This window comes from Cervus elaphus, chromosome 5, assembly GCF_910594005.1.
Source record: "Cervus elaphus chromosome 5, mCerEla1.1, whole genome shotgun sequence".
NCBI classification, from domain to species: domain Eukaryota; kingdom Metazoa; phylum Chordata; class Mammalia; order Artiodactyla; family Cervidae; genus Cervus; species Cervus elaphus.
Genome location: NC_057819.1, coordinates 100,978,522 through 101,006,053, shown reverse-complemented (window position 1 = coordinate 101,006,053; position 27,532 = coordinate 100,978,522). Strand labels below are relative to the sequence as shown.

The following is a 27,532-nucleotide window of genomic DNA, read 5'->3' as shown; positions in this document are numbered from 1 at the left end:
AGCACCAAAGAACTGATGCTTTCGAACTGTGGTGTTGAAAAAGACTCTTAAGAGTCCCTTGGACAGCAAGATCAAACCTGTCAATCCTAAAGTAAATCCAGTCAACTGGAAAGACTGATGCTGATGCTGAAGCTCCAATACTTTGACCACCTGATGTGAAGAGCCTACTCACTGGAAAAGAGCCTGATGCTGGGAAAGATTGAGGGTAGGAGGAGGAGGTGGCAGAGGATGAGATGGTTAGATGGCATCACTGACTAAATGAACATTAGCTTCAGCAAACTGTGAGAGACAGTGAAGGACAAGGAAGGCTGGTGTACTGTAGTTCATGGGGTTGCAAAGAGTCAGATATGACTTAACAACTGAACAAGAACAACATGGGTGAAAAATGCTATGGGACCACTAATTCTCATAGAAATCCTGTAAGACAGGCATTAATATACCCATTTTATGGGTCAGAAAAGTGAGGCTTTTAACACACAGCCCTAACTCTTAAGACTTGGCCATCTGGGATCTTTTAAGGCCAGGACACAGAGTCCAACACGGTCCCATACATTGCATTTAACCTAAAGCAACAAATAACATTCGTGCAGATGACCTGAGCTATTAAGAAAAAGATAGGTTATGTCTGAATCACTCTGTTCAAGAAGACAGATGAGTATAAAATGCATTTCAGAAAGACTGTTATTCAAAATGATGAAAATGAAATTAGAAGTGTTGCACTTAAAGCGGCTGTTCATAATTTTCTGGAAAATGTTTCTACATGGATCTTCTCAAACCTGATCTTGGAAGGCTGGTCCTGAGCCTACCCACTCACCTGATGGCTTCATGGAGATGTTTTGCAAACTGCAATCAGCAGGTGAACTATAAAAACAAGGAAGGAACAGCAAGCCAAATATTACTGAATGGAAAATACCCGTGAAATCAACGAAGGCGGGGAGATGAAGGAAGATGTGCTGAGCAAAGTGAAAACAGGTCACACACAGAGAGGCAAGCAGGTCACATCACTGCCCTTGGAAAGCAGATCCTACCCTAGCCAGCAAAGCAAAAAGGAAGCAAGACAGTGACAACCCTGGGAAATCACTAGGAAATAGACTCGAAGGTCGGCAGGGATCTGTGTGCAATCAACATGTCAAATTGAGGATCAAGTGATAAAATTATTTCAGTCAACACAGCCCAGGACCTGTTATTTACACAGTACAATCAGTGGGTCGAAAAACAAACTGTTGTCCAAGCTGGTCCCAGGTCTCTCTTTACAAACTGCATTGCCCAGGGCCCTATGGGTCCTCTGTCCTTTGGGAGGGGGAATGGCAGGGAGAGGTAGCCAGGGAGATGAGGATGGTACACTCCAGCACCCTCCCTTCACCAACACCTCCTTCAACCAGAGCAGGTCAACCCTTCCAAGTTTTCCACAGTTTCCACATAAAATTTTGTACAAAGAAAGAATCCTGGGGAATTCCCTGGCCATCCAGTGGTTAGGACTCTGTGCTTTCACTGGTGAGGGCCCAGGTTCAAACCGTGATCGGAGAACTAAGATCCCTCAAGCCGTGTGGCGCAGCCAAAAACAGGTGGGAAATGTGGAACCTATCACATCTCAGAGGGTCTTTGCGTGACCAGCCCAGTGGCTGTTGCCACAGTAGCACCCTGTGTGATTCAAGTTCTCTAGACTTTCTGTCTTGCCAGCTTCTCTATCCTTGGTACTGGTGGTTGTGGTAGTAGTCATCAAGTTATATCCGACTCTTTGCAACCCTATGATTGTAGCCCATCAGGCTCCTCTGTCCATGGAATTTTCCAGGCAAGAATACTGGAGTCAGTTGCCAGTTCCTTCTCCCAATCCAGGGATCAAACTCAGGTGTCCTGGATTCCAAGTCGATTCCTTATCAACTGAGACACCAGGAAAGTCCATCACTGCTACTAGACTGACCGTCAATCCTAGCAGTGTTTCTTCAAAAACCTGACATCTCTTCCACCCCTTTGGCCACTGACCCAGGTCAGTCTGCCCCATCCCCTCGATCCCAACCTTCCTGCTGCCAGCTCTCCCAGCCGCCCGTCTACCCTCCACCCTTCTCAACTGCCTGAAGCAAGCCTTCCTGACGTCACCACTGATCCAAAGGGTCAAAGCACCCTCACTGATCCGAGAGGGTCCCAAGGCACTCGGACCACGCTGATTCCTCACAACCAAGAGGACCATTCAGAGTACTCCCACATCTCAGAGAGCTAAGCATTTTCTTTCTCTCCGGTGCCCCACACCAAAACTGATGAAAGGCCAGCAAAGAATGTGTCCAAGATGCACCCTGAGTCTCCATGAGGTGCTCCGAGCCCCTCCCCACTTGCCCGTGTGGGTGCCCCGTAGGGCACAGGGTGTTTGACAGAACCAGGAGCTGAGATGTGAAGAGGCTACAGCCTGCGCCTTCAGGTGGGATCACCTTGACCTTCACTTTCAGCAAAAGGGTTCCCTACGTCACTGCCCAATAACTGCTCCTACCAAGTTCGGCCTGCAGGCTCTGGCCCTGGAGGCTGCTTCTCACGGGGTTGTTGTTCTTGCTATTGTGCAGTCACCAAGTCATGTCAGACTCTTTGCAACCCCATGGACTGCAGCACGCCAGATTTCCCTGTCCTTCACTACTTCCAGGAGTTTGTTCAAACTCATGTCCTTTGAGTCGATGATGCCATCCAACCATCTCATCCTCTGTCACCCCCTTCTCCTCCTACCCTCAATCTTTCCCAGTGTCAGGGTCTTTTCCAGTGAGTCAGCTCTTCGCATCAGGTAGTCAAAGTACTGAAGCTTCAGCTTTAGCACCAGTCCTTCCAATGAGTATTCAGGGTTGATTTCCTTTAAGACTGACTAGTTTGATCTCCTTGCTGTCCAAGAGACTCTCAAGAGTCTTCTACAGCACCACAGTTCGAAAGCATCAATTCTTCAGCGCTCTGCCTTCTTATGGTCCAGCTCTCACATTCATTCATAGCCTCTCACAGGGTGTAAATCCTATTTCTGGACTCTGAGCAGAATGGAGGAAAGCTGGGCTAAGTGCTCTCCTGTTCAGACTCCATGACCATGTTCACAATGAGCAGGCTCATGGCCTCATTCATCCTCTGGACTGTGCCTTGAGCCATGAAAATGCCCTTCCTTGGCCCCAAGCTGGTCCCAGAATCACATGGCACCCCACATTCTCCCCCTCCCCAGGCTGAGCAGCTCCCAGTTCAGAGCCGTCAGGTCATCCGGCCCAGGTCCCTTCCCTGCTTCTCCTTTGCCCTCATCCTCGCCCAGCAGCCAGACAGGTCACCAGCCTACCTGAAACCCCGAGAGTCTCCGGCAGTCCTCAGAATAAAATCCAAGCTTCCAACCATAAAGCCCATCTGATGGTGGCCCTCCTGCCTTCCTCTCTACCCACCAGCCTTTGCTCTGTTCCTCAAACATGGCAAGCTCCCTCCCTCATATTCTCTTTTTATTTTTGGTTGCCCTGGGTCTTTGTTGGTGTGCAGGGTTTCTCTAGTTGCGGCAAGTGGGGACTACTCTCTAGATGTGGTGCGTGGGCTTCTCATTGCAGTGGCTCCTCTCGTTGTGGAGCACGGGCTCTAGGGCGTGCAGGCTAGGGAGCTGTGGCGCTTGGGCTTAGCTGCCCTTCGATCTTCCCAGAGCAGCGGTTGAACTTGTGTCCCCTGCACTGGCAGGTGGATGTTTAACCACTGGACCACCGAGGAAGCCCGCGTCTTCTTCTCTTGACCTGAGATGCTCCTCCATCCAATCTCTGCAAAACTGCCTCCTCTCACTCAGGCCTCAGCTCAAAGGCACCGGCTCAGGAGGCCTCCCCGGCTCGAACTCTAATGCTGCCCTCCCCACACACACTCCCTGCCACGTGCTTAGTCAGTCAGTAATGTCCGACTCTTTGTGAGCCCGTGGACTGTAGCCCGCCAGGCTCCTCTGTCGATGGGAATTCTCCAAGCAAGAATACTGGATCCCCCATCATTTACTCCTTTACTAGCTGCCTCCCCTACAGACCACCCGCTCCACAAGGGCAGAAACCCTGCTCGTCCACTGTGGTATGTGCAGCCTTCAGAACCCTCTGAACATCGTCTGAACTCAGCAACTAATCATTGGCTGAATAAGTGAATGAGCGGATGAAGGAATGAATGAATGAATGAGAAAATGAATAAGTGAAGGCATGGCCCGAACAAAAGCTTGTCAAGAATGAGCGCATGCACGGGTGGCGGGTGGCATGAACGCAGGGAGGCAGGCATCCAACCAGGGGTCCTCAGATCCATCCCCTGCCCTTTGCCCGGGGTCGGGGAGGGGGCCCCGACACCCAGCAAACTTGGGCCCAGCCTTGGCTGATCTACTTGGGTACTCATTTAGCCCAACCAAGATGCTGCCAAGAAGACATGTGCACTTGATTCTTCTTTCTATTACCACAGATCAAACTTGCACACACCGTCCATTTAAACCCCCATTGTTTGGCCCTCCCCTAAGGAAACTTCAAACCTAAAAATTTCTTTCTCTCCTCATTTTGCCTCTTTGTGGAGAACGAAATGCTCCATTTAGCATTCCTAAAGGGCCATTAGCATCCCAAAGCTCTTGTGTGCGGCCCGGCTGGAGGTGGTTCCCGGCGGAGGTGCTGTGAGCTGCTGCCTGGGGCCCAGCCTGCCACTCTGGGCAGCCTCCTGAATCCCCAGCCACTTGGTAGAATCTCCCTCCTCCCTCGCCAAACTCTGCTGGTCCTCTCATTTCAGATATTCAGCGCGTACCTCCCTTCTCCTTCTCCGACTCTAGTTCCGAAGCATTTCTCCCTCTCCTCCTTTCTTTTGATAAATGCTGCACAGGGGAACTTTTTAATTCCAATAAAAGAGCCACCCTCCCGCCCCAACAAGGCAAGATGAATATCCTCATTATAAAACAAACAGGGGAGGGGGTTAATCCTCCCCGCGCTGGCCCCGCTTCCTGCGCCCTCCATCCTTGTTCAAAGAGAAAGCCGAAGCTGTGTCCCCACAAGGCAGGTGGGGCAGACCTGGGCGCGAGGCACACACAGCAGTGTCTCCAGACTCCAGAGAGGCCTGAAGAAGTGACTCCCCGAGTTCGCGTGTCAGCTTGCCAGGGACGTTGCTCGGTGTGGTACATTGTTCTGGATAATCACCTGCTGTTGAAATTAGCCTGGGAATCAGACAAAAATCCTTCTGGAAAGGGTAATCCAGTTGGCCAGGTTCTCAGGGAGAGAAACTCATGGTTGGCCTTTTACCTTCCATCGGAGAGGATTCTCCTTTCTCATAGCAGCCTTGCATTTTCTGTATCCGGTCTAAAACTTGAGGATGCCCACCCCCAACAGGGATCCCTGCCAAAGCAACAGGATGACCACTGGTCCCCGGAGACAGCGCAGCAGCCTTGAAGACCATGATGGCCTGTGTGTCCTGGACCTGGTGGGGACCTTGCTGACCTTCGCCTTCATCAGCCCCTGGGGAGGGGAGGCAAGACACTTCTTTTTCATCTGGGAAGTACTAGCCCGGTGAGCCATTTGCACAACTAGTATTTCATTTAGGTGAACCAATTTCCTTAATTTTTGCTGAATGAGGTCAGCATAGGCTGCCGGAGAGGCAAGAGATTGGAGATGATTCTTTTTAAAAAAATACTTTTCACTGATGTATTTATCCACTGTATGTATGTGTGTGTGTGTATATATATATATATGTATGTGTGTACATGTGTGTGTGTGTGTATGTATACACACACATATATGTATATATATACACACATATACAGTGGATAAATACATCAATGAAAAGTATTTTTTAAATCTATACATGTATTATATATATACACACACACACACACACATATATATACATACAGCCAAATTTAAAATATAAAAATACATACTAAATATATATATTTTTTTAATTGGGCTGCACCAGCTCTTAGCTGTGGCTCACAGGATCTTTTCTCTGTGGCATGCAAACTCTTAGTTGCAGCATGTGGAATCTAGTTTTGTGACCGGGGATCAAATCTGGGCCCCTGCACTGGGACTGTGGAGTCTTAGCCACTGGACCCCCTGGGAAGTCCCTTCACTGTATACTTAATAAGCACCTACTATGTGCCAGCATCCTGCTGGACCCTGAGGACACAAAGATAACAGCCAAAGGACTGTCCTTGGGGGGATCAAGTCTGCTTCCAGGGGCTACTTCGGAAAGTGTGTAATTCTGAAGTGCTGGGGTTAACACCCACAGAGGACCTACAGTGGAAAAGGCATTGCTCCAGGGCTGTGTGAGCTGGAGAGGGAGGGGATGCAGTGACTTTCATAATGATTAATTCATAAAGAAGTATCCATCCATCGGGGGTTTTACAAACAGCTCTTCCAAACTCCACTGAAGTATACAGCATGAAATTCTCCAGGCCAGAATACTGCAGTGGGTAGCCTTTCCCTTCTCCAGGGGATCTTCCCAACCCAGGAATCGAACCCAGGTCTTCCACATTGCAGGCAGATTCTTTACCAGCTGAGCCATAAGGGAAGCCCAAGAATACTGGAGTGGGTAGCCTATCCCTTCTCCAGGGGATCTTCCCGACCCAGCTATCGAACCAGGGTCTCCTGCATTACAGGTGGATTCTTTACCAACTGAGTTACCAGGGAAGCCCCACAGCAGCAACAGGAAGGGTAAAATTCTTTCAACATCCCCCAGACAGTGGAAGAAATGGGGTGGTCTGGGAGAAGGGTCTAAGATATGTTTTGTGTGTGAAACAGCCAGACAATAATTATTTGAGGCTTGGCGGGTTGCAAGGTCTCTGGTGCAACTACTCAAACCCTGCTGTTGTACCGAAAGCAGTCACACACAGCCTCTAAACAACAGACATGGCTGTGTTCCAATGAGTATTTACAAAACAGGCAACAGGCAGAACTTGGCCCACAAGCTGTAGTTTGCAAAGACATTGTCTAGTTCAGCACCAAGAAAGAACCCACTCCAGGCCTAGTTCTTCATTAATTTAATAAATCAATGATCCACCTAATAACAACAAACTCACGCGAGTTACAAATTTCCTGAAACCAATGCTATTCCCAAAGCACCAGAGCTAAGACTGGCTAGGGAGAGGTGGAGGAGTAGGAAGTACATCCTGCTCAGGGGAGCACTTCAGTGACAGATGAGGCAGGATCTTGTTTTGATATGTGAGTGGTATTATACCATGTATTATGGAGTTCTGTTCCTAGGCGCACACATATATTTATGATTTTAACTGCAGCATTATATTTTAGGGTGTGAACAGGCCAGCTTATTTAGCCATTTCCTTACTGATAAGGCACAGAGGAATATCCATCTGTCTGTCTATTGTCTCTACTGTCTTCATCACAGAGGGACACAACTTTGTGATATCGATCTAGATAAATTTGGGACAAACACTTGTTGATACCTTTCTATGTGCCCTGTGTATTTCTTCAGGGTCAGAAGAAATTGTGTATTGTCTGTCTACTGTCTCTACTGTCTTCATCACAGAGGGACACAACTTTGTGATATCGATCTAGATAAATTTGGGACAAACACTTGTTGATACCTTTCTATGTGCCCTGTGTATTTCTTCAGGGTCAGAAGAAATTGTGTATTGTCTGTCTACTGTCTCTACTGTCTTCATCACAGAGGGACACAACTTTGTGATATCGATCTAGATAAATTTGGGACAAACACCTGTTGATACCTTTCTATGTGCCCTGTGTATTTCTTCAGGGTCAGAAGAAATTGTGTATTGCTGGGTCAGAAGGAAAACCCACTTACGTGCACACTTAAATGCACTCAGTCCTTCCAACGTTCTCTAATGGTGCCTTTAACCATGTGTGGCTCACCTCTTTGTGTCCTTCTGGCCTCATGGGGGAGGCAAGTGACAGACCACCGAGGGGTCCATATAAAAACAGGGACTGAAGGACTTCCCTGGTGGTCCAGTGGTTAAGACTCCACACTTCCACTGCAGGGGGCACGGGTCTGACCCCAGGTCGGGCAACTAAGATCCCACACGCCACGTAGTGTGGCCAGAAAAAAGGGGGGCGTACTGAAAAACTACCTAAAGTACTTGACCCAATGGGAAGCCAACATGAACTGCTCTGTTTTATTATTTAAAATCATCCAAAAGAAAACCAGGCCAGCACAGCCACCCACATGCTGCAAAGCAGGGAGAGCTGGACACGGCGGCAGGTGGAAGGGCACCACCTTCGGGCCCGTGGCCGAGTCTCAGCTGTCTGCAGAATAAACGCCGGCAGGGAACCGGCGCTGACTTTACTCTAATTAATTTGGACCCGGGGTCAAGGATGGGAGCAGGCCCAGGAGGGGAGCTCTCCTGAAGGTTCTTGGCATTCTCGGAGTGGGGGCAGAGCTACCGGGATGGTCTGGCCTGCCTGTGAGCTCCAAGGACTTGGATTTCTGAATTCAAATGCCAAGCCAGGCCTGGCACCGGCCAGGTTGAGCCCTCCTTTGTGTCTGAAAACCCTTTTTGTTTGAAGTTGGTGTAACTTTAAGCGGCCTGCCAAGGAGAGCCTGTGAGAAAGCTCCCCAGGCCAGACTCCTTTCCCATCTCAACCTCATCGAACCCCCGCCTTCTCCCGTGATGCAACTTTTCTCAGCTGCCCAGCCCAAGTGCTTAGACAGTTCCCCGCCAGGCCAAACACCCCAGCCCAGAGGAACCATCCGCTGATCCTCTGGCTCCAAGGCCTGAGAGGGACCTGAGGCTGATTGAGTGGGAGAATAACTCTGAACCTCGGGGGAGGGCTGGCATTTCCTGAGCAGCTGATACAAGCAGGGGGCTGTACTTAGTATCTCGCTTACATCCTTTCACTGAACTTTCCAACAATTCCAGGGCACAGAGGTGGATGAATCCCATTTCTCAGATGACAGGCTGAGGCTGAGAGGCTCAGGAACTAGATGGAGAGGGTGTTCAGTTCAGGCCTGTCTGATTCCCAAAGCCAGAAATCTTCCTGCTACACCACTGGCTTTCAAACTGGGAATCGTGACACTCTAGGATGGCGGTTTCTTGTTAATTTCATCGTTCAGACAGTAAAAGATCTGTCTACAATGCAGGAGACTGGAGTTCAATCCCTGGGTTGGGAAGATCCCCTGGAGAAGGGAATGGCTACCCACTCCAGTATTCTTGCCTGGAAAATCCCATGGACAGAAGAGCCTGGCAGGCTACAATTTGAAATAATTTCAGACTTAACAAAAGAGTTGTGAAACAGTGCAAAGAAGCCCTGTGTCCCCCTCACCCAGCTTGCCCAAATGTTAATGTCTTCTACCCATCCCATAATGATCAAAACCAGGAAACTGAAATCTTATCTAAAAACATTATTCAAACTTTACCAACTGTCCCACTAATGCCCCTTTCTGGTCCAGGATGGATCTGATCCAGCATCTGATATTGCACATAAGCCTCTTTTCTTTTTCTCCGCCACGCTGTGACAGTCCCCCAGTCTTAATAACTCTGATACTCTTTGGGGGGGGGGGGGGTGGCTACATCAAGTCTTAATTGGTTCATGGCATATGACGTCTTAGTTTCTAGAACTTACCCCCAAGAGATGTGACTTCATTAAGCCAGAAAAATGCTCAGAAACACACATTTTAATAAACATTTCCTTCCCCACACAATTTTTTAAATTAAAATATCATTCCCATACTATAGAGTTTATCTTTTATAAGTGTACAATTCCATGATTTTTAGTACATTCACAAAGTTATACATCATCACTAATTCTAGAACATTTTCATCACCCCAGCAAGAACCCCATAATTTAGCAGTCCCTCCCCACTCAGCCCCCCTTCAATCTCTGGTAACCATAAATATGCTTCCTAGATGGATCTGCTTATTCTGGATATTTCATGTAAGCAGAACCATACAGTATGTGGCCTTCTATGACTGGCTTTCAACTATCATGAAGATTTTTTTTTTTTATTAAGTTTTTAAGGTCTACCCGTGTATGAGCATATACAGTACTCTATTCCTTTATATGGCTGAATAATGTTCTATTATTAGGATGAGATGGTTGGATAGCATCACCGACTCAATTGACATGAGTTTGAGCAAGCTCAGGGAGATGGTGAAGTACAGGGAAGCCTGGTGTGCTGCAGTCCACGGGGCTGCAATGAGTCGGACATGACTGAGTCACTGAACAACAATACTCTATTCTGTGGATATGCCAAACTTTATCCATTCATCTGTTGAAGGATATTTGGGTTGTTTCCACTTTCTGGCTATTATGAATAATGCCATTATGAACATTTGTGTTCAGTGTTTTATGTGGATATGTATTTTTATTTCTATTGAGTATATACCTAAGAGTAGAATTGCTGGGTCATATGGTAACTCTATAGGATTCCCAGGTGGCTCAGTAGTAAAGAATCCACCTGCAATGTAGGAGACCAGGGTTCAATCCCTGGATTGGGACGATCCCCTGGAGAAGAGAACGGCTATCAACTCCAGTATTCTTGCCTGGAGGATTCCATGGACAGAGGAGCCTTGCAGGCTCCTCTATGGGGTCTATGGGGTCGCAAGGAGCCGGACACGACTGAGCAACTAACTATACTATGCGTGGTAACTCTACATTTAGCATTTTCAGGAACTATTTTCTAAAGCAGTTATATCACTTTACGTTCCCACAAACAGGGTACCCACGAACGTTCCAATTTCTCCACATTCTTTTCAACACTTGTTATTATTTTATTGATTGTAGCCAATCCACCTACAATGCAGGAAACCCCAGTTCAATTCCTAGATCGGGAAGATCTGCTGGAGAAGGGATAGGCTATTCATTCCAATATTCTTGGGCTTCCCTTGTGGCTCAGCTGGTAAAGAATCCACCTGCAATGTGGGAGACCTAGGTTCGATCCCTGGGTTGGGAAGATCCCCTGGAGAAGGGAAAGGCTACCCACTCCAGTATTCTGGCCTGGAGAATTCCCTGGACTGTATAGTCCATGGGGTCGCAAAGAGTCGGACACGACTGAGTGACTTTCACTTTCACTAACGATCCTAGTAGATGTGAACTGGCACGATTTATATTTATCCAATGGCTAATGATGTTGACATCTTTTCACGTGCTTATTGGCCATGTGTATAGCTTCTTTGGAGAAATATCTATTCAAATTCTTGGCCTGTTTTTAAATTTATTTTGTCTTTTTGTTGTTGAGTTGTAAGGTTTCTTTATATATTCTGAAACCTTTTCAGGTAGTTGATTTGTAAATATTTTCTCCTATTCTGTGGGTTGTCCTTTCTTTTGCTTGAAAATGTCCTCCAAACCACAAGTTTTCACTTTGATGAAATCCATTGTTTCTGTTTGTTTCTTGGTTCCACAGAAGACTGTGAAGTAGGTCATCTATTTATAATCTTATGACACACTCCAAGGGGTTGATCAAGATGCTAGAGGTCATATAGAGTTACCTTTTGACCCAGTAATTCCACTCCTAGCAATTCCACTTTTTAAATTTATTAGCATAAAGTTGTTCACAGTATTACCTTATTTTCTGTCTCTGTAAGATCTCTAGTTATAGCTCTTTTTCACTCCTAATGTTATTTATTTGTGCCTTCTCTTTTTTTTTTCCCCCCTCTACCAGTCTTCCAGATATTTGCTTATTTTACTAATCTTCCCAAACAACCAACTTTTGGCTTTGGTCTTCTCTGTTGAGTTTTTGTTTTCTAGTTCATTGATTTCTGCTCTTATTTTTTTATCTCCTCAGCCCCCACTTTGTTCTGGCTTATTCTGTTCATTTTTTCCCCCTAACTTCTTAAATTAGATACTTAGGTCATTAACGTTCAGCCTTTCTCATGGTTCTGGTATCCTGTGAAAGACATGCCTCTCTTCAGCATCTCCTCTTTCTTCAATGAATTAATCACTTCTTGGCAAGAGAATGAGAGGGCACAGAGGCCAGCATGGAGCTGAGTAACCTGTAAGTAAGTAGCCGCCTATGGGAGTCGAGGGGCGGGGGGGAGCTGTATTCCAGAGCCAAACTCAGCCGTCAGGGTCATATTTCATTACAGGAGGTGGCACCCCATGTCAGGGAGTTCTTGTGGCCTCACCAGCTTGTCCTTGCAGACTGACTTCTATTTCAGCACATCTCCTTTGCCAGGCCAAGAGGCAATGAGGCAGATGCTCCTGTAAAGACAGGAATGAGCCAAAGCAATAAACCCAACCCCAGCTGTCGGCTCAAACTGCTCCAATCTCAATTAGGAATCATCCTGTCCTATTCTTTGCTTCTAATCCTTACTCCCAGTTAATTCCCTTCCTGGAACCACTTGGGAGGGAACCCCAAAACCATCCTCATGGAATGGGAACACTGGAAGGGATCAGGAAGCATCTGCCAACTCCCTCTTTTCACCATGGAGACCAAGGTCCTAGTGACTTCCATTCACATTCATGATATGGTGCAGCTCTTCTGAAATCAGCTGCTGCTGCTGCTGCTGCTGAATCACTTCAGTCATGTCCGACTCTTTGCGACCCTATGGACTGTAGCTTGTTAGGCTCCTCTGTCCATGGGATTATCCAGGCAAGAGTCCTGGAGTGGGTTGCCACACACTTTGCCAGGGGACCTTCCTGACCCAGGAATCAAATCCTCGTCTCCTGTGGTTCCTGCACTGCAGGCAGACTCGTTACTGCTGAGCCACCAGGGAAGCCCTTTCTGATACCAGTGTAATATAAAATAACCACCTTTGCCCTATTTAATGCAGTCTGCTCTGAACTCTACATTTCAGATACTATTTTGTGACCCCTGCTTTTACTTTGGGTTCAAGCATCATATGGCTTTGCACCTCTCTTAATTTTTAAAAGGTTGGAAGACTCGGTCACTTTGTAAACACAAATTAAGAGAGTGATATGTTACAGTCTACTGTTAATACGGTCTTTTTGCTCGTTTTGTAGGCAAAAATAAAACAAAGATACAGAGTATCTGAAAAATATAATTAGTAAAATTGATTTTGATAAATACATTGAACTCTGTACCCTGAAAACAAGAGCTCTCTTTCGGTTCCCATGGACTAGCAACACAAGTGACCTTATATACACACATGAGATTATTTAAAAACAAAACAAAAATGTATTCGTTGCAATGAAATGGAATTGTACACTAATAAAATGTATACTTTGAGGAGTTAATACCCTAGAAATGAAAACCCAATTCATAAATAACTCCAGAAATGAAAAGAATGTCAAAACTACAACACAGTCATTGGAAAGACAGTGACAATGAGAGCAGTACAAATCAAAACTAAGGGCAAGTGGTCAAAGCTACTCTAGAAAGGAAAAATCTTTGCCTTAAATAGCTGTACTGCTAAATATGAACAAGGGAAAAAAGTGATATTAGTTGAACTGAGCATTCAACTAGAAATGTTAGTAGGACCACAAAAGCCTAAATAAGAAATTAATGAAGATAAAACAGAAATTATAAAATTAGAATGAATTAAAAAACATCAAAAAATAAGTGGCAGGACTTCCCTGATGATCCAGTGGTAAAGAATTCGCCTACTAGTGCAGGGGACATGGATTCGATTCCCGGTCCAGGAAGATCCCACATGCCACGGAGCAACTAAGCCCGTGGGCCGCAACTATTGAGGCTGTGCTCTAGAGCCGGGAACCGCAACTACTGAAGCCCCTTAGCCATAGAGCCCGTGCTTCTCAACAAGAGCAGCCACTGCTAAGTCCACACGCTGCAACTAGAGAATGCCCCCGCTCACCACAACCGGAGAAAAAAGCCCTCACAGCAACGAAGACCCAGTGCAGCCAAAAAGTAAGTGGCAGACTAAAATAGTATGTAAGGGCTCTGACTCTGAGAACAGAGAGATCCTGTTTGAGTTACACCTCTGGGCTTTGTAGCTGTGTCTCAGGCAAGTTACATGTCTGAACTTCTCAACCACCTGTAAATGTGAATAGTACTCAGCTGACAAAGTTGTTGAGATTCTGAAAAGCAGACAGTACATACAAAATACTTAGCACAGGGCCTGGCACACACTGACCGTTCAACAGATATTATCAGGTGTTATTATCATCACTTTCAAAAATGTCAAACAAACAAACTGAGGCAAAAAGAGAGTGAGAATATTCACTATTAGAAATTAGAAGAGTGATACAGCCATATTTGAAAGTTAAAAAAAAAATTCTTAGTGATTGGGAATGGAAAGTGATTACTATACACAACTATGCTTAAAAAATGAAAATCTGGGTAAATCATTATTTTCTTGGAAAATAAATTACCAAATTTGACTCAGAAAGCAGTTGAGAAATTCCTGAATAAACATATAAGCATGGAAGAAATTGAAATGGTTATCAAATAACTTTTCCCAAAATGGCACAGGGCCCAGATGGGCTAATTCTAGCAAATCTTCAAGGAAAAGTTCTTTCTCATGCTACTTAAATTATTCCAGAGCATAGAAAAGAACAGAAACTTCTCACTTCATTTTATAAGGTTAGAACAGCCCTGATACAAAAGACAATAAAAAGAGAAAAAAGTTCAGATAAATTACATGTTTGAACAGATACAAAAAAAAAAATCAAACATAAAACATCACTAAAGAATAATACAACCAAATAAACTTTATTCCAAGAACACTAGAAAGGCTCCCATTTAGAAAATCACAAAACCACAATAAGATACTATCTCACCATCACCAGAACGACTATCATTGAAAAGAAAGAATAGAAATATTGATGAGGATGTGGAGACACTGGAATCTTCATACATTACAGGTAAGACTTTAAAATGGAACGGCTGCTTTGGTAAACAGTCTGGCAGCTCCTCAAAAAGTTAAATATGAAGTTACCATATGACCCAGCATTTCCACTCTGAGGTACAGACCCAAGAGAAATCAAAACACATATCCATACAAAAACCTGTATACCAGTGCTCATGGGAGCATTACTCCTAGCTGCCAAAAGGTAGAAACAATCCAAATGTCCACTAGCTTAAGGATGAATAAATAAAATGTGACATATCTAGACAATGAAATACTATTCAGCCATAAAAAGGAATGAAGTATTGACACATGCTACAAAACGGATGAACCATGAAAACATTATTCTAATTATGCTAATTATTTAGCATTAAACATTATGCTAAACATTGAAGTCAGTAACAAAAGGCCCCAGGTTATATGATCCTATTTATATAAAATGTACAGAACAAACAAGTCCATAGAGATCAAAAATAAATTAATGTTTTCCTGGGGCTGGGACAGAAACACAAGAGAAAAGGACTGGGAAGCGACTGCTATGGGTAAAAGGTTTCTTCTGGTGATGATGAAACTGATCTTTAATAGATGGTTGCACCATTCTAGGGCTTTCCTGGTGGCTCAGCAGTAAAAAATCTGCCTGCAATGCAGGGGCCACAGGATAGATCCCAGGGTCAGGTAGATTACCTGGATGAGGACATGGCAACTCACTCCAGTATCCTTGCCTGGAGAATCGCATGGACAGAGAAGCCTTGCAGGCTACAGTCCATGCGGTCACAGAGCCAGACGCCCCTGAAGTGACTTAGCATGCATGTACACATCACTCTATAAACATACTAAAATCCATTGAGTTGTATGCTTTAAATGGGTGAAGCATATAGTATGAGAATTATATCTCAGTGAAGCTATTAAAATTTTATCAAACCAATTAATATAATTCATTATTTAATATGCTTAAGCAGAAATATTATATGATCACTTCAGTTGATATCTAAAGGATTAACATTCTAAAGGAACCACATATTCTTTTTTTTTTTTGGAACCACATATTCTTAATTTAAAACAACAGCAAAAAGGAGCAAACCTCCGGTAAGCCAGGAACCAAGGTCATTCCTTTGAGCACAATAAAAAAGATCTATCTGAAACTAGGAACAAATGACATACTTAATAATAAAACTCTAGAAACATTCTCACTCAAATCAAGATCAACATAAAGGTGTCTTACCATTATTCTATACCGTTGCTTTCCAGTTCTATTCAATGCAGTAAGGCAAGAAAAATAAAAGTCCAAACACTGGAAAAGAAGAGCTAAAATATTCGTGATTTGTGGGTTCTGATTGAATAGAGAAGAGAATTAACTGAAACACTATGAGAATTAATTTTAAGAGAGTTCAGTAAAAATGCAGGTTGCAAAGTACTAATATAAAAATCAACGACTTTCCTATATGTCAGCAGTGTCCAGTTAGAAAATACAGTAAGGGTTTCCCTGCTGGTCCAGCAGTTAAGAACCTGCCTTGCCTTGCGATGCAGGGGACACTGGCTCCACCCCTAGTCTGGGAAGATCTCACATGGGACAAAGATCTCACAGGATAGACTGAGCTTGCTCTCTGGAGCCCAGGAGCTGCAGCTACTGAGCCCACGTAGCAACTACCGAGCCCGAGCACCCTAGAGCCCATATTCCATTCCAAAGAGGAAATGCCAATGGCCAACAGGTACATGAAAAGATGCTCAACAGCCTTAATCATCAGGGAAATGCCAATCAAAACCCCAACGGGATACCCCTCACATCTGTCAGAATAGTTATTATCAAAAAGAACATAAATAACAAATGTTGGTGAGGATGTGGCAAAAAGAGAATGCCAGTGCACTGTTGGTGGGAATGTACATTGGGTCTGTCACTTATGGAGGTGTCTCAAACAACTAAAGACAGCTACCCTAGGATCCCAACAATTCTACTCCCAGGGATATATCCCCAAAAATGAAAACACGAATTCAGAAAGGTACAGGTACCCCACTGTTCACAACAGCATTATTTACAAATGCCCAGATATGGAAGCAAACTAAGTGTTCATAAGCAGAAGAATGAATAAAGAAGATACACACATACTAATACATACACACACAATGAAATATTACTCAGTCACAGAAAAGAGTGAAACTTTGCCACCAGCAGCAACATGGATGGACTCGGAAGGCATTATGCTAAAGTGAAATAAGCCAGATAGAAAAAGACAAATACTGTACGAAATATCACTTATATGTGGAACCTAAAAAAATACAACCCATGGTGAACACAACAACAAAAGCAGACTCAGAGATACAGAGGACAAACTAGTGGTTACCACTGGGGGCAGAAGGAGGGACAATATAGGGGTGAGGGATTAAGAGGCACAAACGATTAGGTATAAAATAAGCTACAAGGATATATTACACAACATGGGGAATTTAGCCAATATTTTATAATAACTATAAATGGAGTATAACCTTTAAAAATTCTGAATCACTATACTATACACCTGTAATTTATATAATATTGTACAGCAACTATGCTTCAATTAAAAACTTTTTTACAAAAGAAAGTTCAAGTCTAGAAGCAGCACTCCACCTCAGGGTCTCTTATCTATGAGCCTCCTCTAAGCCCCCTCCTCGGGGGTGCGCCCCCTCACTTCCTACCCTACTCCATATACCAGGGAGATCTGCAGCAGAGTCCCCAGGACCTGCAGGCATTGAAAGCCCAGAGAACTTCAATAACATGCCCAAGGTCATGCTGCGAGCCTAGACCCAGGACTTCAACCCAGGCAGTCTGAAGCTGGAGACAGGTTCTCTCAACCATAACCCCTAACACACATCTTGGTATTTCAGACACTATTACACAGAACCCTGTGCTCTCTGGTCTTGATTTTAAAACTGAAGTGTTTCTATATAGTTGGAATATCAGAACTTGCTTTTCACTGAGGGTTGAATTCTTCTGCAGATACCTTCGGTTCAAAACAACAAACAGGGACTTCTGTGACAAGGAGTCGCGTGATTAACTCTGCACTTCCAATGCAGGAGGCGTGGGTTCCATCCCTAGTCTGGGAACTAAGATCCTACATGCCACAGAGCATGGCCAAAAAAATATAAGAAGAAAAATCAAACAACAAAGAGGTCTCTCATCTTGGTTCCGACAACACACTGGGGTGAAGAACACAGAGGACATCCAGTCCCGGTCTTCCCTGGCGAGTCTGAGCAGCACCGACAGCTGATCTGCCCCTAAACATGGCTTAAGTTTCTGTGGATTGGAGTGAGAAGCAGTTTCCTTCCTTGTGGCAGCTGGGCAGGCCGAGTACTTTCTCACCATGAGTTCTCCCCGGGTCTGAGCCGAGGAGTGAGACAGGGCTGGGTCTGGGAAGAAAGACTTGGCTGCGATGGACCTGCCCACCTCTGAGGTCTGGCTGCGGGAAGAGGAAACGCGTTGGCCGCACGACTCAGAGCAGGGGAGCCGCTGTCCAACAGCCCTGCCCTGGGGCGCCCGACCCAAAGGTACTTTCATGTTTTGGAGGCCAAGCTCTATGTCTGTAAACACAATGTGTTTCCTTTTTCATGCTGGGGTTGAGACTGTTATTGTTCGGCACTTTTTCTGCTTCAGCCCAAATGCAAGCAGAGCACTTGCCCTGGGCAGAGTCCTGTCTCCCCATGTCACACAGACCTAATTTGGGGTCCTGGGTCTGACTTCTCAGGTGGGAAGAGCCCCAGGTCCCCAACCCAGGTTGGGGCATAATTTCCTTCGCGTTTCGGGGTAGTTCTAGAGTTTTCTCAGTCCAGGGAACGTTGCATGGGAACTTCAGGGCTGACTCTCCTGGGGAGGCCACTCTTCTCAGGGCCCCGCGATCTCTCAAACTGTTGGGGCAGGAGGAAACTAAAATGCCACGACAGAGCAGATGCAGGAGGAAAATGTGAAGTGGACCACAGTGCTGTTCCTGCCTAGAATAGGAACCAAACCCAAAACTCACTTCCTCTCAAGACCTACAGCATCTTCCCTGTGTCCTAGGCACTGAGCAAAGCTCCTCACTTGGAGGCCCACCCTGGTGTATGGTTCAGTACAAGTGCTCACCACTCACAAGCACACCCTCCTCGAAGAGACCGCTTCCCACCTACATGGAGGGCACCATTTCCCCCTTCTTCACATCCCCAGACCCAACAGAGCCACCTGACCACTGACTGCTCCAGAAACGTCCACTTAAGGCTACTTCTTCTTTTTTTTTAAAAAAAATACTTATTTGGCTGCGCCAGGTCTTAGTTGCAGCACGGGGGATCTTTTTTTAGTTGCAGCACACGGGATCTAGTTCCCTGACCAGGTATTGAACCCTCATTCCCTGCACTGGGAGCGCAGATTCCTAGCCACTGGACCATCAAGGAAGTCCCCTACAGGCTACTTCTTTGTCTGCAGGCTGGGGGAGCAGCGGAAGGTCTTCTGGGACCAAAACTGTCTTACAGTTTTCATCTCCTAGGCTAATTCTGACTAAACAGTAATGGCTGCCTAGGATATTATACCGAAGTGTGTGTCAGTTGCTCAGTCATGTCCAACTCTTTGCAACCCCATGGACAGTAGCCCGCCAGGCTCCTCTGTCCATGGAATTCTCCAGGCAGGAATACTGGAATAGGTAGCCATTCCCTTCTCCAGGGAATCTTCCCAACTGAGGGATCGAACTTGGGTCTCTGACATTGTAGGCATAATTCTTTACCATCTGAGCCATCAGGGAAGCCAAGGATCTAATACCCTAAGACCATCTCTGGACTTAGAAAAATGAGCGCTGTGACTGACTAGTGATGTCTGCCGTGGTTTCAGAATTTGGAAGAGAGGCATTGCTAAGAACTCACCACAGCCACTCCAAACAGGAAGAGATGAAATCAGAAGTCCCAACAAACGTAATGAGACAGCAGAAAGTGTCCATCCCTTTGGGACAGTCCATCCGTGGAATATAATGTAACATACAGGCATTCAGGAAACTAAAAGAGGTCTACCTCATTTTACTGTTACCTCCATCCTAAAGGAGATGAGTCCTGGGTGTTCATTGGAAGGACTGATGCTGAAGCTGAAACTCCAGTACTTTGGCCACCTCATGCAGAGTTGACTCACTGGAAAAGACCCTGATGCTGGGAGGGATTGGGGGCAGGAGGAGAAGGGGACGACAGAGGATGAGATGGCTGGATGGCATCACCGACTCGATGGGCATGAGTTTGAGTAAACTCCGGGAGTTGGTGATGGACAGGGAGGCCTGGCGTGCTGCGATTCATGCGGTCGCAAAGAGTTGGACACAACTGAGCGACTGAACCGAACTGAACTGAAGACTCATTTATTCAAACTCAGCTCCTTCAAAGGTGACTATGGTCCTACAGAGCATCTAACTTAGGTGTGGAGCCTCTGGAATGTGTGCAAAATCGTACATGATGACTAATACTCTCTATTATCTGGAGGCAGTAAAGGAGTGGGGAAAATCTAGAAAATCTAGCAATAACACGGCCAGGAAGGAGCATGAATGGCTCTCAACTAAAGCTGGACCCTGCAGAGAGGCTGGTACCTCACACGCCTTATACAGGCTAGTCCCAAACCGTTCACAGAGACTGAGTTCTAGAGCCTCCATCCAGGCTGGGTTGGGAGGATTCATTGATTATCAGGTGATATAGTGAACTTTCTGTCCCTCTTATTGTTACTTTCTGCCCTTCAGGTTCTCACTGAACAAATGTACTTTGACCTCTAAAAAAACCACTCATCCTTCCCCTTTTTTTGGCAACACCAGACTGCATGCATTATCTTAAGTTCCCCAGCCAGGGATCAAACCCGCAGCCCCTGCAGCGGAAGTATGTGTGCACATGTGTGTATGCTCAGTCACTTCAGCTGTGTCTAACTCTGCAACCCTACGGACTGTAACCCAGCAGGCTCCTCTGACCATGGGATTCTCCAGGCAAGAATACTGGAGCAGATTGCCATTTCTTCCTCCAGGGGATCTTCCCATCCCAGGGACTGAACTCATGTCTCTTGCATCTCCTGCACTGACAGGTAGATTCTTTACCACTAGCACTGCAGTGGAAGTGCAGAGTCTTAACGACTGGACCGCCAGTCGTCCCCACTCACCGCTTTAAATAACCCAGAGGCCTGGTATACCGACTGAGAAATCTTTCTTCTGTATCGTCTTTATATGCATAAAAGCACTGCAAGGGGATTACAGCCTCAGCACCAGCTAATACACTGACCCTAACGGCAAAAGGCTCAGGACCTCTAGGAATGACCCCAACAGAGGCAGAGGCGGTGTACACTTCTCCACTCCTTGGCAGCACTCCTGAACCACTGGTACACCTGTCTCCTTGCTGACATAGTCCCTTGTTCCCTGAGGGCCAGTGGATGCATTGGCTAGAAACATCCAACACAAAGGAGGCTTGGAGCAGGCGCTTCAATGCTGGATGAGAAAGGCTCAGATGGAAAGCATCTCACATTCCATCCATCCCATGACCACAGTCCCTTCTCTCTGTCAGAGGGCAGAACTGGCACAAAAATAACAACATCAGGGCTGAACACACACCCAGTCACAGACTCCCAGGAACTGGGGATAGAAAGGAAATATTATCTCGAGAAGCAAAGAGCTGACCAGCTGATGGGTCTCTGCCTTCTGACCTGGGGGAAACTCACATTATATAATCATAAAACATTATGTCATTAAATCATTACATTTTATGTAAATCATATAACGTTCCAAGGCAAAGGAAAATCTAATTCCAAGTTTATAATAGGGCTACATTTTCTGGAATACAAATACAGAAATGCAACCTGGAACTCCCTACATGGTGCTATACACATCGAACCGGACTGAGACAACAGACAGACTGGCGGCGAACGACCCTATGTCCAAGGACTCTCGCAGGCAGTTCCCTTATTCCAGGTGCTGTTCAGAACCATCCCTGGGAGCTGATTACAACAGAACGTGGATTTTATGTGATCAGCCTTTGAGACAAGTACCACTGATGCCCGCCCGCTCTCTGTGTCTGCAATGGCATCACTGAACAAGCCAAGATGAGCCCTGTCCACACTCAGGTTGGTTTGTGCAAAACCTCCCTGCTGGTGGCCAGGACATCTGGTTTTGAAAGGCTTCCGTTTCTCATGGCAATCTGATTCACTGACATAAAGCACATGTAAAGCACCGAGTACGATGCCTGGCACTTAGTAGGGGGTTTTCAGTCTGTCTTCAGCATGCAACCTGACCCACCCCTGGGACAGATACTTTAAACTCCCTGGCCACCTAAACCAAAGCTGCATCTTCCGAGACTGCAGAGACCACATGGGCTGACGTGTGTCTCTTCAGACCGACAAGCAAAATGCTGTCGGCCACTCTGTAAGTATTAACCTTAAATCTTGAGCATTTCAAAAGCCCCCCTGAGACCTCCGGTCTCCCACTAATGAAAGGCACTGCAGAAACTCAAGGTATGATGATCATTTCTGAAAGGAAGCAAAAAAAAAAAAAATACCGGCTCACAAAATACCCGCACTACAGCATCAAGAGATAAGACCGTTTTATTATCCAGTTCCCTAGAGAGCCATTTATTTTGGTGAAGCCAGTGTGCAGAGCAGACGCCGTAGAAGCCATCAAGATAACACGAATAACAACCCGGTGGACTTTTGAAGTGTAAACATAAAAGTCTATTAAGAATACAATGTTGGTTTAATCCCAAGACAAAAAATTTACTTAATGAAAAGCACAACTCATTTCCAGAAGGAAATTATCGATACCAGCTGTGAGCAGACAATGAGGGGGTTCCTTCCAGGGAACATCTGAATTGCAACCCACTGCCTTTCCAGTATTTACCCTGGACCTGAAGTCTCAAATACTTTTCCGAGGATCTCATTTTTCTACGGGAGGAGGAGGTCAGAGAGAAATCTGGGCAGGGCAAAAGGACAGCTTGGCAAAGACTTGGAAAGAAACAGACTCTCCCCAGAAAGTGTGTCTTGATTAGGCTCTGTCTCACTTCTCTGGGTCAAGCAGTGAGCAGCCTCTTGGCCCACCTCAGCAGTGACCCTCACTCCAGCTGCCAGGGGCCCAAAGCGATAAACGATAGCTCCATGCCACTGACACACGTGCCCTGCATGTACCAGCACCCCGCCAGCGACCTGGATACACCATTAAACTCCCCTCTTTATTTTTAAGACTTTTCTTTTTGATGTGGACCATTTTTAAAGTCTTTATTGAATTTGTTACTGTCTATGTTTACTGTTTATATTGCTTCTGTTTTATGATTTTTTGGTCTTCTCGCTGCAAGGCATGTAGGGTCTTAGCTTCCCGAGCAGGTATCAAACCTGCACCCCTGGCATTGGAAGGTGAGGTCTTAACCACTGGACCACTAGGGAAGTCCCTAAACTCCCTTCTTTGGTAACAATACTTCTTAGCCACGTCCTGTTCTTTTTCCAATATGTTCCAGAGAAGCAACCAGCTACTGAGCACTAGGGAGAAAGGAGAAGGCCTGGTTAAAAAAGGAATTTCTGATCACGAGCTCTGTTCCACAACCTCTGAGAGAGATCACGGGCCCTGAAATCAAAACTCAGCCATGAGCGACACCTATGCACGCTGAACACTCACACAAAGGTGTTTAAACACTCTGCGGTTACATTCCTAAAAGCTCCCAGCTCCCACAAGGCCTAAAGGCTAACATCAAAGACAACTTTTTATATACAATTTCATATGCAAGCATTCAAACATGTATGAACATAGTAAATATGATCTATGGCATCATATGACATACTATCACATTATACACCACAACTAGGGAACCACCTTTAATTCCAGCAAGAGGCAACAGGTTGTTCCAACTATTGTCCTCTACACGCAGACTTCGCTTGACTGTACTGTGCCTTACTGAACTTTGGAGACATTGTGTTTCTTACAGGTTGAAGCAAGTCTACGGGCACTCCTCTGGGTCACATTTTGGTAATTCTTAGCAATTTCAAACTTTTTATTATTGTCTGTGTTACAGTAATCCATCATCAGTGATCTTTGATGTTACTACTATTAATATTAACATGACTCATGAAAGGCTCAGAGGATGGTAAGCATTTTTAGCAATGAAGTGTTTTTTTAATTTTATTGAAATATAGTTGATTTATGATGTGTTAATTTCTGCTGTGCAGCAATATGTTTCAGTTATACATATATATATATATATAATTTTGCAGATTCTTTTCCATTATGACTCATCATAAGATATTGCATATAGCTTCCTGAAATGAAGTATTTTTATTAAACTGAGATATGTAGATTGCTATTTTTTTAAGCCATAATGCTATTGCACACTTGATAAACTACAGTACAGTGTAAACAACTTTTACAGACACTGGGAAACTGAGAAATTCATGTGACTTGCTTTATCGCAACATCTGCTTGTGGTCTGTAAATGAACCTACACTATCTCTCTGAGTTCTGCCTGTACACGAACTGTTCATTCATCCAGCCATCCAGCCATTCATTCATTCTATGGGAAGGCAGCACAGAAGATGCAGTAAAACAAAGCCTAAACGTCAGGCTGGAGACCCAGCTCCACCACCTACTAGCTATATGACTTTGGGTAAAGCCTTTACCCTAAGGTTATGGTTTATTACTCTGTAAAATAAGAACAATAATGGGGCCTACTATTAGCTTAATTATAAGCCTGATTAAATAACTAAATATGAGTGTTGGGCAAAAAAAAGCCCTCCAGGGTCAGTCATATAAAGATAAAAATTATAATAAATGTTGTTGGTGATGGTTAGTCGCTAAGTCATGCCCAACTCTTTGCAGCTCTATGGACTAGCCCGCCAGGTTCCTCTGTCCATGGGACTTCCCAGATAAGAAAACTGGAGTGGATTGCCAGTTCCTTCTCCAGGGGAGCTTCCCAACCCAGGAATTGAACCCGTGTCTCCTGCATTGGCAGGTGGATTCTTTACCGCTGACCCACAGGGAAGCCCATGATAATTACTAGGACTATAAGAATATTCACATATCTACAGCTATATACCAGACTGAACAGCAGATCATTTTAGCCTTCTGATTTTGCAAGAGTGTTTATCAGGGCATTAGATTTCTCACAGCAACACCTCCCATATAACCTCCCTCTCCTGCCAGGAATGACGGCAGGCCCAGAGCCATTTACAGCCTGAGGACCCCCTCCCAAAGCCATGTTTAAACAATTACAAGCTTTATGGTGCAGGTACCCATGACCATAGGAGGCCAGCCCAGCACAATGCTCATCTTGCAGAGACGTCTTTTGTGTGGGTTTTGGGTTTCAGCAGGGCAACGCCAAGCCAAGGTGTGAGTCGCAAAACGAGTTTTCATAAATTCACCCTGTCACAAACCAGGCAGGGGTTCATGCTGACATCCCCGCAGTAAGATTAACCAGCATGCTTCATCAGGCACTAAATACTAACACAGCTCCGACGTCAGGGGGACACTGATTAAAACTGATGTCAATAATTTATGGAAACACAATATGGTCTTCAGATGCTCTTTTTTGAAAAAAAAAAAAGGAAGGGGGGGAGGGTCTAGCAACCCAGGTGGTTTAAAACTGTTCATGCATTTTCTCTTGAATGTATACTCCCCCCCCATGCATGGATGCTCCTTTACACGATGAATATAAATGCACATGTGTATTAAGAGCATGTGAACACTGCTGATACATATGGGCGGAAGAAAGTATTTAGCTATTCCACGGAGAGATGTCGAGGCCGTAACATTATACACAGTCTTGTCTTCCATATTGTTTTGGGTTTTCTTTTCCGGAAGAAATCCAAAATTGCGTTTAAAATAAAATTGGACCTTATAAAAACTCACGTTTACTTCATAGAGAACTCAACCTTGAAACAACCCTGAAAAGAAAGCTGGACCAAAGAAAAACCTGTAAGATATAATATTTTCTTGGCCCTATATAGAACTATTTAGAAAAATAATAATATCGATGTTTTCTTAAAGTTTTAGGATGAGGGGGCGGTGAGACAGTTAACTGAGGGAACGACGTCAGTTTATTATGTCATGTCTCATTATTTTAGAAAGGCAAAGACAGACAGTGATAATGTTTCATTTTTTTATCAAAACATTTTTAGAGTAGAAAATATACTTCTTTGCCTTAGCTGTAAATAATCTGGGTAGCCTGACTTTCTATGTCAACAGTGTGAAATTCACAAGATAGGATTATGTTGGGGGGGGTGGATCTGAGCCGCTGATAGTACAAAAGTTAGCGTTTGAAGGATTTATTAATGCCTTTTCCTAGTACAGTGCCCTGTAGTGTCTCAGAACACCTGTCAAATACTAATTCATTCACGTATCTCCACTTCAGGGCCTTTTCATAAAAAGCTCGACCTTTAATTGTAAATCACTTCTAAATTGTCTTTGCTGGCTTTCTCTTTTGCGAAATGATGGAAAAATCACTAAGACTTCAATTAAGACTTTATGGGAACTTCAACCTGACATTCCCGAGGCTATATCTACAAGGTATCAGAACATCTATTCAAAAAGGAAACTATAAATAACTTTAACATCATTGAATTGGCTTGGCTTTTATGAGATGACTGAATAATTGGCAAGATTTAAAGATACTTTAACTACTGAGAATTAAAATAACTTCGGTGAAACCCAGAAAATATTGTCAGCCGATTATTTGTCATGTAGATTATGTACTTATTAGGCCTAATTAAACTTTTTGAACAAAAAGGCTTACTAATTACGTTAGTTAATATGTTGATTGCTCAATTTGGCTTAAAAAAAAACAACCCCCAATCAATCCAATTTGTGCACAGAGTTAGCGCTTTGGTCAAAAGACAAAATCCTCAACTATGGAGATTATTTCAAGCGCATGGCCACTGTTAAAACAATTGCGGGTTACTTCTCTATATACAAAGTGACGGAGAGCTAGAGGTGGGTGGTATCGGAACAATACCACCACGGCTAAGAGGAATCTTCAAGCCAGGAAAACGTTACCATCATAGCCAGCTTATGTGCCTCCATGTATTCACTTGCGTGTTTTCCAATCAGACCCTGCTGGTGACGATGAGACGTTATCTTTCATATGCACATACAAGCTAACACAGATAGCCAAACCCTGGGAGGCCTTTTAAATATCAATAAAGGGTTTTCACTCACAAAAGAAAGAAAAGAAAAGAGGAAAGGCGAGAAGAAAGAGAAGAGATGGGAAAAACTAACATTTCTGAAGGAATGGAGCAGATCAAAGGCGTTCTATTCTCAAAGACGACTAAGTCGGGGAGTAACCACTGTCTCACCACCAGAATCCTGAAAAGTCTCTTCCGACCGGCCAGCAGTGGCGTCCCTTACAGGAGGGGGAAGGACAATGAGATCTGCAGAAATGGACCCTTGGATAGAGTGCAAAAATGGAGATCGGGCCATGCAACAGGAGAACCGCCCTCTGCAGATCAGGACGCCCGCGTGGGCCTCAGAGCCGACCAGGCTTCTCCAAAACATGTTTTCCATTCCGAGAAAGTCTGCATCCACAAGTCATGAGGCACAAACTATTCGACAACAACATGACACAATTAATCAGAACCAGACCTCAAGACGTGTGTTTGTGGGGCCCAGCAAACTTTGTAATGTGCCTCAGAGGCGGAGGCAACTGAAGAGACTCACACTGGCTGTGTGGAAGGGGGAGGGAATGACTCTATTTCACCCAAGGGCAGATGGCCGAACTGAATGATTTTCCTTAAAATAAAGCGCGGGATTTGTACCTGTACATCTCACACTGGAAGAGCTGAGTATGGTCTCCCTACCTACCTTTCCTCTACTTTTCTTCTTTTTCTCCTCCTGAGGAGAAACTGAGGGCTCAGAGTTTCTACAGCAGCAAAGCTGTATGATCCAGAAACAGAATGGA

The 27,532-nt window shown here is 44.9% G+C and overlaps 1 protein-coding gene across 3 annotated transcripts in view; it reads right to left on the bottom strand.

The window, feature by feature from the left end:
• The window catches only part of NTN1 (netrin 1), a 206,520-nt gene that overhangs the window by 159,795 nt on the left and 19,193 nt on the right, over window positions 1-27,532 (bottom strand). The window lies entirely within an intron of this gene.